Source organism: Lissotriton helveticus, chromosome 9, assembly GCF_964261635.1.
Source record: "Lissotriton helveticus chromosome 9, aLisHel1.1, whole genome shotgun sequence".
Taxonomy (NCBI): Eukaryota; Metazoa; Chordata; class Amphibia; order Caudata; family Salamandridae; genus Lissotriton; species Lissotriton helveticus.
In genome coordinates this window covers 458,276,100-458,288,247 of record NC_136070.1, presented here as the reverse complement: position 1 = coordinate 458,288,247, position 12,148 = coordinate 458,276,100, and positions in this window count along the sequence as shown.

Below are 12,148 nucleotides of genomic sequence, written 5' to 3'. Positions count from 1 at the left end.
AAGTATGTGCATACATATACAGTAAAACACAGAACAAAAAGAAATTATAATCGGAAGCAATGCCACGATATTTCAGTGATCAAAGGACAGGTGTGCAACAATTAAAAAATAGAAAGAGAGCACGTTCACCTCTGGGTGAATTTATTTCACCAAGTTCACTATGCATCCGGTTAGAAAAAAGCATGAGCACCAAATCCCTATAACATAATTGGCTAAGATAGGATGAAACTAGAGTAAAGAGGGAGGACAAAACCTCATATTGGATCCACCATGCACTCCCCATCTACCCTATCGGGCGTACATACATCTTTTTCAGTTACAAGGGTGTAGGGATACAGTAAATGGTATATATTAAAACATAGGTTGCGTATCCTAAGAACATAAAGATTTGCAAACTCAGTCCCATTACTGTGGGAGATCTGGGGAAATATTCTTTCTGGCGTAAAAGACAGCCCATAAAAAGGATGCCATACTGCAGCAGATCTCCAAGGAAGGCAAATATCGTAGGTTTAAATATGTGGGACGGCATTGAGTAAAGTGTAAAGGTCTTATAATCGGTATGCTGTAGCACTTCCTCTGATAGGTATAGCATTTACAATACAGCACCACATTTATAGTATTCTGAGCCATTGCATCGTCACAGGGACAAATAATGTTGTGGACCAGTCATTCGTATTCGGGAAACTAATAGATTGATGATAAGTGTCCAGTCTTAAATGAATCAAATTAAACTCAAATAATCCAGTGATGAACCAGCTAAACATTTTCACAGAGCAGATTCCCTTGGACTTTGAGGGTCACATACCACTCTGCTTTCTCTATTCTTGCAAGTGTGAAGCTTCAGGCTAAACACTTATTCCAATTCTGGAAGACTTCTACTAGAGTCCGCACTATGCTGACACTTTCTCACATTTTGTAACACCCTTGAGACTCCCCATATATTTGTGTTTAGGAGAAGAGACCAGAGTTTCTTTATGAAACACCTATTTCTATTTCTTGTGTTCTGTATTCTCATGGCTGTGATTATTTCACACCTTAACCTTCTGAGACTGAACCTACTGCGTGATTTCAGTTTATCAACCGAAATTCTGTACCTTTTTAATATCATTTTGATATTCGTATATGTTGGCTTGATTACTAATTTGCAATAAATCACTTAACTTCAATTACCAATTCTTGTTCCTTATAGTGTGGCCGAATGGACCTCACAGAGATAGAACTGTTTTATTATCGTTAACTCCCTTATTATCTCAGTCAACTTAAAAATATACATCAGAAGTAAGATTGTAAACCAGCTCCTGTTCGCTGTCACATGGCAGCTTGTCAGACTGTTCAATTATTGAGACGGTGGGAGTTACTGTGTCTACACAAGAGCCCCAGATTGCCCCAGCCCAGTCCTAATCCCAAAGCACACATCCCGACTCGGAGAAGCAGCGATATTCCAGCAACGTGGAATGGAGTTGTAACAGCGGAGGAGTGAGTATCAATAGGATCACGTGTTGCAATTGCTTATGTCTAGTTTGCAGGGTTTTCCTGATATTGCGTGGTGTGATGCGGTGATGTTTAAAATTGTTGTGCGGATGTGGAAGTGCTTAATGCACAGAAATTGAAATTGTTATTGGGCTCGACGTAGCACTGTGTTGTAATTGTCAGTTAAGTTTTGTGGTGTTAGTCGTGAGGTGCCAAAAGCTTCACAATTAGGATACGGACTGATACCTTTGTGTGAGAATGAGATGTGATTGGTGTGGTGGATCATTTTGCACAGGGGTGAAGCTGCACTAATCTGGGGGATTCACTGTTCACTCAAGTGTGAGTCAGAGTAGGACAGAAAGTGTCTCACTGGACCATTTCTTGTGTGATTTAATACTATAAATTCTTTAGCGGAGCAGACAAAGTTGTTGAATTTGCTTTGCATTTCGCGTTATGCTTGTTTTGCAACATTGTAAGAAGATTGGAAAGGAGGGTGAGCACCTGCGAGGAGTAAGAACGATGTCACAGTGTGGCATGCTGAGATTGGCCCGTTTCCACTGTGCTGTTATTAGTTGTTATATCATAGTGCGCACCATTGAGATTGGGCAGTTAGTAGTTGTACCGCACTGTTATTGCTTGTTAACATTGAACGAGAATTATTTCCTGGTTTGAAATTAAGTTCTCTTTGTGATTCTTAACTTCTTAACATTATTGTTGGAAAATAAAATTCTTTAAGGCAATGCGAAATTTGATTTCGGGAGGTGTGAGCATACTTGTGTGAGAAGGGGAAGAGGTACCACCCAAAGACACACCAGTTTAATATATGGCCATAAACAAGGGCTTTCATACATATATTTGGCTAAATCAATGGCATAAGATCACTGAGAAAGAGGGTGCGTGTGTGTTTCCAAGCGATGGCACATAATTTGAGAATCATTGAAAATTTGAGAAGAGTATTGTACAAAATGAAGCCACCTCATTGTCCTGCACTCTATGAAGCAATTAATGCTTGGGAGGCTGCAGCTCATGTTAGGCAAGGGAAAAATACCAGGGAAAAGTCAAAAAGGCAGTGCGTAACTCTGCTGATGCCATATGAGATGCAGAACAGCAGAAATCGAGAACTTATTTAATAGAGGGAACTAGATTATAACCCACGAGTGAAGAATCAGAGAAAAGGAGAGAAAGAAAACAGAAGAAGGAGATTGACAGAAAATCCAGAGAGTGCAGGCAATGTATTGTTATATTGTTATATAACGTGGTCCAGCCTGGAGGATTGAATGGTACAGTTACTAGTGGAAACTCTGAAGTAGCCACTGCACCAGTAAATACCACACTGAATTTGATGGAGTGAGTTGAGGGCTTAGTGTCCATGTTAACTCCACTGTTTCCAAGGTCCCAGATGCAATTGCTGTTCCGTTTACTATTGGTCAAGCAGTTCCTTTGTACAAACCAAGGTCGGTAGGAAACACAACACATATTTTGACAATACCTACTGACGGAGATATGTCACATAATGCTCCTGGGATACCAGTAATGGAAGGAACTCTTGCTTCCGACTCAGCTGAATACCCTTTTTTATGTCTCTACATCATCAATCATTAATCAGACATGATTTACTGCTATAGGAGAGTCCACCCAAAGATAGCAACATTTTGACTTTTTTTTTTGGAACTCACCCCAGAGTGTCACCAATAGGACTCCCAGGGAAGGGATGGCATCCAATACCTCTGTAGTACAGAATGGTATTAATTCCAGAGAATGAAATTATTTGATTAGATTTTTCAACAAGTCCCCAAGAGAAAGTGAAGGTTCAAGATCAGGCAGGGAAAAAATTCACACCGTCAAGGGAAAATGCAATGGATGTAATCAAACTAAAATTAGAACTGAATGAGATAATATTAGGCACTATTGAATTTTATCAATTAGATACTTACCAAGAGAATGAACTTGTATTTGTGTGTAAAGATGTCACCAGATGTGCAGGAAAAGCTCACGAGGAACTGTCTGAATTAGCTGGGAAATCTGATGTGGAATTAAGTATAACTAAATCATTGCAGAAAGTTACTGTGTATATTTTGATAAAATGGACATTTGCAGTATGAGAACACCAGGAATGAAAATACAGATTAACGAACTGAGTGGTAGCATTTGAAAATGGAGTGAGCTGGAGAAGTGAGAAGGCAGTTGAGCGAAGAAGAAAGATCTAAAGAACCCAAAGGAAGAACCGACTCCGTCCTTAAAGGATGAAGAAAATGCTTTGAATTTCCTCTTGATGGAAGTGCCTGGTAGAGGTTATGTTCATGTGCCTTGGAGTAGTATTAATCTTGTGTCATTAACTAATGATTTCTGCGGTTGAATGGTGTACACATGTTGAGAGATTTGTGAAGATTTCACAACTCTTGTGGGTGGATTTCAATACTTTCTTTGACATTGTGGTACAGAGTGATTTGTGAGCAGAATGTAAGGTAATTAAAGTGTGGCCAGAGAAGGTAGAAACCTGGCAACACATGCCCCGTCATTGTTGGCGATGAAAAAGTATCAACAGGTGATGACCTTTTTGAAAGGGAAAATACCTGCTAAAGACATTGATTGGGTCAAGATTGACAGGACAACTCAAGAGTCTAAAGAATCAGTGCTTGCCTTTTATGAGGGATTGTGGCAAGTGTTTAAACAGCACAGTGGAATGAAGACTCTTGAAGCTAAAGACATGTGTCTCAGTTTCTGAAAGGGTTGGGACTTGAAATTAGCTTGATGAGATTCTAAGGTATGTCAAATATTGTAAATATTGAAGTGATGAATTGGAAATTAAGCAGAAGCATTTGTAGGAAAAATTGATGTTGGTACAAATGAAAGCAGCACAAAGAGAAAGTCAAAGTTAACATTTTGTAGGGAATGTTGGTTCTATGCAAAGACTGTATCAGCAGAGAGCTCCTATGACCTAAGGTGGAAATGGGTTCTCGCAACAGTAGAGTTTGTGGTGTTCCAATTGACCCAAATAGCCCAAGTAGCAGGTAGCTAGGTGGATGAACATATCTCAAGCTCAATAGAGCTAAAACAGAATTAATGACCCTCAGGAGCCATCCCTCCCCCCAACAAGTCTTAGGTTGGCAAATATATCTCGACCCACTGCCAAAACAGCTAGAAAATGTTTGGGGATGTGCCTCAATAAAACCCTGACTGGAAACCCAGGCCTCCAACCTTTCAGCTAGCTGCTTTGTATTGGTGCAGGTGTTGTCCAAGATTCAGCCCCTGCTTCCCCAGACATCGAAGAGGGTGGTGATTCTCTACCACCTGAACTACAGCAACTCACCATATCTGGGCACTCTCATGGTAGTTATTCAGAAATTATAAATCATGCAAAATGCTGTGGCATGCATGCTACTAGGGATTCCCTGGTCTCAGTCAGCTAGAGAGGGGTTGGAAGATCTTCATTGGCTTCCTAAGAATTTCCCAAATAATGTAATTAATGTCTCTGTCCATTACCCACAGAGCCTGACATGAGCAAGTTCCTTCCATCTTATACCAGGTTATCATGCCCGACATTCCTAATAGGCCCCTCAGATCCTCTAACCTACACCTGGTCGCTGTCCCCACTTCCAGAATAGCTAGAAGTAGAAGATGGTCCATTAGCCTTAATGAAGCCAAGCTCTGGAAATCTCTTCCCTTGTTTATTCGATCTATGGACAACAAAAGGTACTTTTAAAAAGCTCTTAAGACCTGGCTTTTTAGGAACGGACTCTTCAGGTGTCTCCTTTGTCCTCTATGGAATAGTCTCTCACTACTGTTGCTGGGATGCTCTGGGTCTCCATGTGCTCCATAAATCCCTTAGCATAGCATAGAATAGCATACTGGGATCGATGTGGCAGCTCTAAAGAGATCTAATCCCTTTCATTATTGTGTCAAGCCTTCTTTTCAGTACCATTGAATGAAGGCAGCCAGTACTTCTTCGCCTTCCAGTTCCAGAAAAGTGTATTGGCATGGTGCTGAGTCCCACATGGGTATACAGAAAGCCCCCTCAATTTTTTATCAAATAATCTTGAGGCTTCGGTCATGCCCTGTAATTCAGTCCTAGTGAAGTAGATCAATAATTATTGGTTGCATAAGACACACAGGAAGCTTGTGAATAGGATACCATTGCAATGCTGAACCACTTAGCTAAGAATGGACAGAAAGTGTCCCAAAATAGGCTGCAGTATTGTCAGAATGAAGTCCTGTATCTCAGACATCACATTGATAAGGGAGAGAGAAAGGTGCCACAAAAAACAAATCTATGCGATTCTTAAAATTAATCCACGAACCACCCATAGAGAAGTCAGTATGTTTTTTGGGACTGGTATCGAGTGTATACCCAACTTTTCCCTAGTGGGCAAGTGTTAAAAATGGAGTTCCTGGTTGGCTAGGGTATGCACCTCAGCCACTCAGAACCCACCACTAGTGTCAGGGCAAGTCAGTTACCCCATGCTCACCCTCTGGTACCTTAGCACAGAGCAGGCAAGCTTATCATCAGAGGTAATGTGGAAATCGTTTGTGCAACTCCTGCATCCAGTACATAGGACAGATAACAAAAAAACATTCAACATGAAAAATTCCAGGCAAAACAAGAAAATGGAAGCTTAGTAAGATCAGAAAATGAACAAGCTATCCAAAATAGTGACCACACTACTTTTACACATTGGTTAAGCGTGGCACTATTGAGTTGGTCGAAGACGTTTCGAACCCATGCACAAGGAATTGTGGGGTCATCATCAGGACTGAGCAAATAATGGCCTGAATGTAAATACAATGCCTGTTAAGGAGGAAAAAAGAAAACAGGGGAAGCATGTCAAAGAGCTGTAGTGTAAGGGTTTGTTCAATGTCAGAAAAAGTCATGCACTAGGTAAAATGGTTGTCTAATCCACAGGAGTTGACAAATGCATGAGCAACAGCAAACAGAAGTTATATATAGTGAAACTAACTGAGGCAATCAAAGTGGTAATGATTGTGCTAGGAGATATCGCCAGAGGAAAATACACTACGAACACATTTGCTGAATAGCCTTGTGAAAATGGTAAACTAAAGAATGGTTCTGGAAAGGGCGCGTGATGACAGTGCCTATATCGTGTCAATACGGAGTATTGCGGAGTGTTCAATTAAGGCATATGGCAAAGTGGTGACTGTGGAGTGTCAGTCAGTCAGTCAAATATCTTTATTTCGGTTAATAAAAACCATAAAAGCAATGCAATACAGAATTCATTATATACACATTATATACACATTAAAATTTGTACAGAAATAAGATATGCACGTGATTGCAGTTCATTTAAGCAATCTAAAAACAGTTAAAATCTTTGATACAAAGAGAAAAGGGACAAAATCAGTGTCATGAATAAAAGGTCCAACCCAATTTTCCAAACAATCCTCAGTATGTTATATGTCCTCCTGATAGTGAATTCTTCTCGGTGAGCCTAATTTTATTTATACGCGCAGCTGCTACCAAAAAGCTGGCTACGCTGTAGGTAACCTGCATAGAATCAAGCATTTGTAAATGTAGGAGGGCAGGCCTCACCTGGACAAATTTTAGTTCCTTCAGAACAGGGTATAACATTTTTTTACGGGCCGCCAGATAGTGCTCGCAAAACATCACTAAGTGGAGCATGTCCTGTGTAGAAAAACTATCACAGGTGCAGGGTGGAGTATCTGCGGGGGTCCCCCACTTCAGATAGGTACCAAGTGTGAGGTGGATGAGGTTGAACCTAAATCTAACTAAGAGGAAACGATGGTGGGAATTAGTCACGTACTTCAGATAAGGTTCCATGACTGGGGAGATCACAAGTTGATAAATTGATCTCACCGTAGGTTTCCTGAGTTCAACCGCCTCCCGTTCTAACTCAAGTAAGTTGAGGAAATTGTGCTTAATCCATCCTGCATCCTCATTCCAGAGACCCTGTGGTGGTAGATACATTTCAGGACGCCCAAGCCTCATGCATGCTGCTCTAACATACGCAAGCCAGGGTATTCTATCCACTCTATCCAGGGCCATACAGTCCTTGAGTATCAGGTGGTTAAGCGTGATCTCCTCATTTAGCCAGGTTTTAACCCATCGTAATAAAGGGGCCATTTTTAAGTAATCAGAAATATACCCCAAGCCTACTTCACAGTGGATGGAATATGTGGGGGATGATTGAGGGAGTGATATATTAAGTGTCTAATCATGCATAACCCATAAAAGACAATAATCAGCTAATTCCAGAAAAGGTGAAGGACGGGTAAAAACGTCTAACGGGGGAACAAACAAAATACAGTAAGGTTTTGACCTGAAAAGGTTGTGGATACAAGTGACATGCAAAACCCACGCAGAGGAAGTTATCTTATCTCGGCAGATAGCCGGGATACAAAAATCTCAAATGGCAGGGAGATGTGCCTTCATTCAGGAAAGTAATTGCTAGATGCAAGCGCGGTGGAATAATGAGCCTGTGTCACTGCCCGGTCTCACTCTAAGGGGAGAGGTTGGTTGGAATTAAAAGCAAGCCGGTGGAAGGACCGAATTGGCAATGGGACGGCCTCAGAGGCAGGGCTTACCGATTGAGACATTGGCGGGGGTCCACCGTGAATTCCAGTGCGCGATGGCGGGAATCTATCAACCAGTGTGCGAGCGTTAATTATATAGTGAGCATATGGGCGTGTGGTGCGGCCATGTTAGGTGATTATATAGATGGAGAGGAAGAACAGACGAGTGGGAAATACATTGAGAAGCAAATGTATCTTGCAGTTTACTATCAAGACAGGTGGCCTAGATACAAAACCATTCTTGTGAAGAAAAACACATGGGCTAATAACTAATTTACAGCACCACATTTGTTGAGAGGCATATTGTTCAAGTATACATGAAATCGTTAAACAAGGGGGCGGGGGAAGGTGGTCCTGTCTTACATTAGCTTCTTAATGAAAGAAAGAATTTAGAAAAGGTAAGTGCTAATAGGTAAATAATCGAAACATTAGGCATACAGTGAATGATTGAATGGCAGTTATGAAGTAAAACAACGACACATTGAATGATTAAAAATAGATAATGAATTCTAGAGTAATGAGGTGTAATCCTCATTTCTGTTGAGCCCACTCCTAATAGTGTCCAGGAGGATTATCAACTTGAGTTCCTCCCTGTTCAGGAGTTGGGCCATGTCACCCCCTCTTTGGGGGAGTTTAAGCACTTTGAGGGCTGTCCACCTGATGTCGTCTTCGTTGTGGTTGGTCACGGAGAAATGTTCCACTAGGGGTACATTAGGAGTCTTGCACCTGACTCTACTCCGATGCTGGCTGGTGCTTGTCTTTACTTTCTGTGTGGTTTGACTGATGTACAGTTTAGGAAAAGGACATTGGATCAAATACACGACATTACAAGTGTTGCAATTCGAAAAAGCGTGACAGTTTACAGTGATGTTGTTAAATGTGAAGAATTTGCCTTCCATTCAGAATTTACAAACATTGCAACATCCACACTTAGAGTGACCAACCAAAGGTGCCATTCCCCAAAGAGAGTCGAGGGTTGGGACTGTGGGGACTGGGGTTAGGAAGTGCGGCTCTGACGAGATGATCCTTTAAATTGCGTCGTTTACCAAATGCAAAAATTGGGCGTTAGATGTTGAGACTTCCTACATTGAGTACTGACCAGTGTTGGAGTATAGATTTTCTGATTGCGTTGGAGATTGGTGAAAATGTGGTGACGCACGCTATCTTGTCAGTATGCTTCTTAGGTTTGGGACGAAGAAGAATTTCACATGGGCAAAACCAGGCCCTTTTAAGTGCATTGCGCACTAGCTTTTTAGAGTAACCTCGGTCTCTCCGTTTTGTGGAAAGGTTGGTGGCCTCTCTGAAGTAATCCTCTTTGGCTGAGCACTTGCGCCTTATCCTCAAAAATTGTGAATAAGGAAGAGAGTCCCTGAGGTAGCGGTGGGCGGGATTTGCGTAATCGCGTTACGCAAATCTCCGTGAAATGGTAAAAAATCTCCGTGAACACGTGGAATTGCTTGTTCGCGCTGCTTTTCTTCTGTTTGAAATTGCTGTTTGCGTGCTCGGGGGGAAGTATCTCACGAACACGCATTTGAGAATGCAAACAAGCAAAACATTTCGCGAAGTCGCGGAACGTAGAATTTTGGGAAATTTTGCGTTGTCCACGGAGCGCGAAATTACCCAAATTCCGCTAACGGGACGGAATTTACTGCTCAGGCCTACTCTGAGGGCCCTTGGATGGTTACTTGTGTAGCTGAGTAATGTATTGCGCTCTGTGGTTTTCCTGTAGAGGCGGGTCAGTAATTCACCTTCTGAATGGTAAATGGTGAGGTGTAAAAATGCAATCATCATTGATGGTACAGGTCAGGCCTAAGCAGTTGTTGTTCAACCAATGTAAGAATTGGTTCAGGCAATCAGTGCTGTGGCGCCAGATGACAAAAATATAGTTTAAATATCTGTGCCACAGCGTGACACCAGAGAAAAAGGGATTGGAAGGTGTCAGAATGGTGGTTATTTCGAGATGGACAATAAAAAATATAGCCAGGTTTGGGGCAAAAACTGCCCCCATTAAAGTACCCTTAACCTGTTGATGAAACTGATTTTCAAAGGCAACAAAAGTTCAGTGTCAGGCAAAGTTCAAGGAGTTGGAGAATGAATAATGTAGGGAAAGCATGAGGACGTGGTCTAGAGTCCAATATTCTTTGTATCACTAGTAGGGCTGCAGTCTGAGGAATATTAGTGTATAAGCAGTCCACATCCATAGCACACAATAGATCAGAATCAGGATTGTATGGGTGGTGCTTAACTAGATTTATCATCGCCATGCTATCTCTCACATAGCACGCGGTGGTAGGCACAAACTCTCTGATAATAAAATCAACATAAAGACTGAGGGGTTCCAAAATAGACCCACAGCCAGAGACTATGGGTATGCCTGGTGGACAAGTGGGATTCTTGTGAACTTTCAGTAGTGTATAAATTACAGGTGTACATGGAGATTTCACATTAAGAAAGCTAAATTATTTTTTGTTTATGAACCCTTCATTCAGAGCGTCTGTGGTGATTCGTGTTGTCAAACCCTGTATTTCTTTGGTCGGGTTTGTTGGTAGCCGACAATAATGATCATTATTGGCAAGTTGGCGTAAGATTTCACTCTTATATGGGTATTTTTCCTGAAGGACAATACCTCCACTCTTATCTGCACTCTTGATAATGAGGGACTCATTTGTTTTAAGTGACTCAATAGCTCGTTTTTAATGGATAGGTCATAATCGATGAAGCGTCTTTTGTCCTCAAGGGAGGTGAGATCCCTGAGTACCATTTTTTCAAAGGTTAAGATCTCGGCCGGAATCATACCTGATGTGGGAGAAAAGGTGGAGGGAGGGCGAAATGGAGTATTTGAAGTGTTAGTGGGTGTAGGATTAAGCTAAAAAAAAGGCTTGCAGGCGGATCCGTCTAAAGAACCGAAGCAATTCTGTATGCAATTCCAGAAAGTTGGGCGGGATAGTGGGTACAAAAGAGAGTGGGGATAACCTGGGAGGGTGTCATTTCAGTGTTAAGGGTATTTACCACTGATAACATTTCTGACGTGTTTACCCGGTGGTTGTACCAATGCTGCGTTCTCTTCCCTCGACCTCGTTTGTGCGTGTCGTGCTGGCCTCTCCCTAAAAATTACTACTATTGCCTCCGCCTCTATTGGACGTGCTTTGGCCCTCACCAGCGTACGAGGCGTCAGATGAGTCTGCAGAGGTATCTGAAAACCCGACCGGATTCTGGCATCTATTAAAAGGTCCCCACAGCCTGGTATTCTGAGGGTTAGAGTATGACCTGTTTTTAAAGAAATCTTTATGTAGATATGGATACGTGTTCTCCATACTGTAGGCTTTGATGTCCTTTTTGACTTTGTTTGATTTCTTATTCTGTTCAAGTCTGTGAAAACCATCAACAGTTTACTGAACCTGTTCAAGCAATTTCTTACTTTCTGCTGTTGAGTTGGACTCCTGTAGTTGCTATTCTATATGAAGGATCTCAGTTCCTAGAGCTTTCAAAGTATCGTTAGTAATGTCAATCCCTAGTACAAGCCCGTGTCTGGAGCAGGTTGTACCAGTGTAACTGAAGTTACTAATATACATGGAATTGTCAGTGAAAATTCCAGGCATCGATCTAACTTGCAGGCCCACAGGGATAACGTCAGCCTTTAAGTAATCTGTCAGCATAAGGATCATGAGTTGTACGCTGACTTATTTTTTTCTCTAGTTTCTCTAGTTGTTCCGGGAGGGTAGAGCTAGTTAGAGTGGGAGCATCGGGTGAATCAGAAAGAAGAGACGGTCCTTCACAAATTTTCCTTATATAGTCATCCGAATAAAGTGAGGCATGATCTGACATAATGGTTTGTGTTAAGACAAGCTAAGAGACTTGAGTATGTTATGTTATGTTGTTATGTTAACATAACATAACATAACATAACATTGAGTATGTGAAAGGTAAAAGAATAAAGGCAGACCGTGGGGCAAGGACGACCCACTCAAGGAGAGGGAAAATAGGGCAAGAACCCTTGTAATCCAGCGATTGCGCTATAACTGTTTTAAACATACAAGGGAACCCGATGAGTAGCTAAGGACCCCGGGTGTCAATTATATCATAAAGCAATGGTCCTTAGAAAAGCAATTTATACAGTGACAAATGAAATATA